General features: G+C 34.2%; 1 pseudogene; it reads right to left on the bottom strand.

Moving 5' to 3' along the window:
• Positions 1-727: 727 nt before the first annotated feature.
• Positions 728-1,073, bottom strand: LOC106558205 (annotated as a pseudogene).
• Between the last annotated feature and the right edge of the window lie 2,429 nt (positions 1,074-3,502).

Raw genomic sequence — 3,502 nt, 5'->3', positions numbered from 1 at the left:
AGCGTTTTAGAATGCTTAGCATTCTTTTTTTTTTTTAAGATTTTACTTATTTATTCATGAGAGACACAATGAGAGAGGCAGAGATATAGGCAGAAGGAGAAACAAGCTTCCTGCTGTGAGCCCGATTCAGGACTCCATCCCAGGACCCCTGGATCACTACCTGAGCCAAAGGCAGATGCTCACACACTAAGCCACCCATGTGTCCTGCTTAGCATTGTTTCTGGCCTTGACCTACCACAAGACCCCCTCACAGTCATGACCCCCAGAGTTGTAACAGCCAAAGATGTCACCAGGCATTGCCAAATGTTCCCTGGTGGGGAATGATGCCCTGGCTGAGAACCACCAAGTTAATGTAAGACATGTTCAGTAAAGTAAGCACTTTGGAGAATCAAAATGAGAGACATACTTGTTAGAAAAATCAAGAAGGTTTTCATGAATACATTGTTTAAGATGAAACATTATTAGCATTATGTCCAAGGCATGTTTGAAATTTTAGCTAAAATGTTTATTCCTTGAGCTCTGAATAAGTATGATTTGTTAATTTTGAGTATGAATGTTAGCAAAGGGTATTTATAAAGTTGGAGGAAAATTAGGCTATGAATATTTCCTGATACATAAATACCAAGGAGATAATGTTATTCTTTATCTGATTCTGTGTGTGTGTGTGTATGTGTGTGTGTTCAAAATAAGCTCTGGCCAATACAATGAAAGAAAAATTTTGTGTGACTTACTTTTCACCAGTCTGTTCTGGCAAGTTTCTAATGTTATCAGAATCACCTGAATCAATGATAGCCAACGTACATACTCTGTAATATTTCCTACACACTGAGCTCAATTCAATATTATTGCCACTGTGGTGACGGACACCAGTTTGGGCCATCATAGGAAAAGTATTCTATTTCAGATTTTCTTGAGGCTTGGCAGTTGTTGGCAAGGATGACCAGTTTGGCTTGCCATATCTGATCATTTTCAGAGTCGGCTTATACCCAGCACATGCTTTCCACTTTCATAATGAGTCGGATCCTAGAGCTGATTGACTCCAGTGACTTTCTTGTCTTCTTTGCAGCCACCATCCTCCTGCCCTAGGTGCAGGATGGCCCCAAACAAAAGCAGCTGCCAAAATGGGTGGGAGAGAGGAAAGAAAGTAGCTGATTTTTTTGTATGTATATTTTCCAAGTAAATCGTTAGATTTGCAGGTTTTTTGCTTTCATCTTAAAAATGCAATTTAATAGTACTTTCTATTTTCTTGATAAATTATTCCTGTTTCATCATATAATGACCCTCTTATTTCCTAGTAAGACTTTTTTGCCTTAATCCCTATTTTTTTGTTAATGTAAACTAAGCATTTCTTTGGTTAGACATTGATATCTTTTCCCAGCTTCATAATTTCATTATTAATTATTTTATTACTTATCATGTAAGGCTTTTCTTCTGTAAATAGCATATTTTGGTGGTGTGGGTTTTTAATCCATTTTGAAAGTCTTTTAATAGGCAATATCATACCATTTATGTTTAACTGTCAATCTTAAACCATTTACATGTTATTTAGTGATGACTTTAGATTTATTTCACCATCTTAATTTTGTATATAGAAAAACTATAGTGGTAACAGAATGGACTCCAGACCCAGACTCTCTTGAGTTAGCTGTGGGAGTTTAAGCAAACTATTTAAGTCATTTGCATGCCAGTTTCATAATCTGTAAAATGACATGCTTATGATGCTTGTTGCCTGACATCATTGTAAGAATTAAATGTAAAAACACGTCTAATACACTTACAATGCTGCTTAATTTTTCTATAAGCACTCAATGGCTTTATTTGCATATGTAATTTTGTACTTTCCATAGTATGCCTTCTTCTTTACACTTTTTCTCTTTTCTGTTCTTCCATTAGATTAATCTTAGTGTAATATAACTTATTTCTTGTTCTTGTCCCTACTAATTTCAGTTTTACAGTGTCATTTATATTCTTCTGTGGTTACTTTTAACTTCTAAATTTTAAAGTTTAATCAATAGCTTTGCTTTCTGCACAAACAATACAAAAATTATACAATTATTTACTCACATATTTCCTAATATTTTCTTGCATCCCACTTGATTTAAAATCTTTCTTCCTGAAAAAGGAGCCTGTCAGAAGAAAATTCTCTCAGTCTTGTTTATCTGAAATTTGCTTCATATGACCCTCATTCTTGAGAGATTAGCTGACAGAGAATTATAGGTTGACAGCTATTCCCTTTCCACACTGTAAAGGTATTATTCCATAGTCCTGATTCCTATTGTTTTTGTTGAGCTATCTATAGTCAGTCTAATTACAGTTCTTTTTATGTAATGTCTTCTCTATTTCAGTTGTATTTTACATGTTCTCTTTGATTTAATGTTCTGAAGTTTTAATAAAATATGTCTAAGTGTGGAATTATTTATTTTTTATGGAGTTTACGCTTCTCGAAAATGAACAATTTTAATTCTGAAAATTCTAAACTATGTTGTTTTCCAATAACCATGTTGTTACTTTCTATATTGTTGGCTCTTGGAACTCCTATTTAATGTGTGTTGGGCATTGATTCAGTCTATTCTCTCTGTTTCTGACTTGGCTTCCAGGTTTCTATCTCATTGTCTCTGTGCTGCATTCCACATTTTCTCCAATTTATCTTTCAATGCTCTGATCGACTCTTCAGTTCTTAATAACCTCCCACAAACTATTTTAATTTGCAATATTTTGATAGATGTTCTTGTTATCCAATGGTGGAATGTCTCTTTAGAATATTTTTATATTTGCTTTGTTAGGTAGTCACAGATTTGGAATCAAATTTTATCTTAATTATTGAGATGAGAATCTCTCTATTGTATTTATTGGCAATTTAGACGCTAATATTCAAAGACTTGGGTTCAGGTTTCCAAGTTCTCCTTTTTCTTTTTTTTTTTTTTTTCCATCCAGAATCTAGGCAGGGAGAAGCTTCATTGCTATCTATCTGCTTCCTATGTCAGTGTACAGATTTTATTCTACTTTATTTTTTCACTGAGGTTTCAATTCCCTTAGGCCCTCAGTTATATGAATCAACTCATCTGTCCAACTTCTTACATAAATGAATTAAAGTTTGGTCATTAAAATCCAAGAACTAGAAACACTGAGTCTGATACTCATTGCTTTTATTTATTGTGTCCTATGGTTTCCAGAGATTCAATCCATGAACTTACCACTTTTCATTTCTACCACCTGGGGATTTGTATTCCATCTTGTTAGTTCAGCCACACATTTCATGTATTGTTGTATTAAATCCAACATCTCTTGTTGTTCATTGTGGGAAGAATTTTATACTACTTTAGCCTACCATTTTACCAGGATCAGACGGGCTAGCCCTGTCTATCAATTACAATTTGTATATGGAATGCTCACTGTGCACAAGACACTACAGGAAAGTACAATAATATTTTCAAAGAGCTTTTAATTCAAATCTCTGTAAATGGTAACGGCAACAAGATTTCTCTGTTTTCCAGTGATAGGA

The sequence above is a fragment of the Canis lupus genome, chromosome 34 (genome assembly GCF_011100685.1).
Source record: "Canis lupus familiaris isolate Mischka breed German Shepherd chromosome 34, alternate assembly UU_Cfam_GSD_1.0, whole genome shotgun sequence".
NCBI lineage: Eukaryota > Metazoa > Chordata > Mammalia > Carnivora > Canidae > Canis > Canis lupus.
Note: the sequence above shows the minus strand (reverse complement) of the source record. Positions and strands in the feature narration are given on the sequence as shown.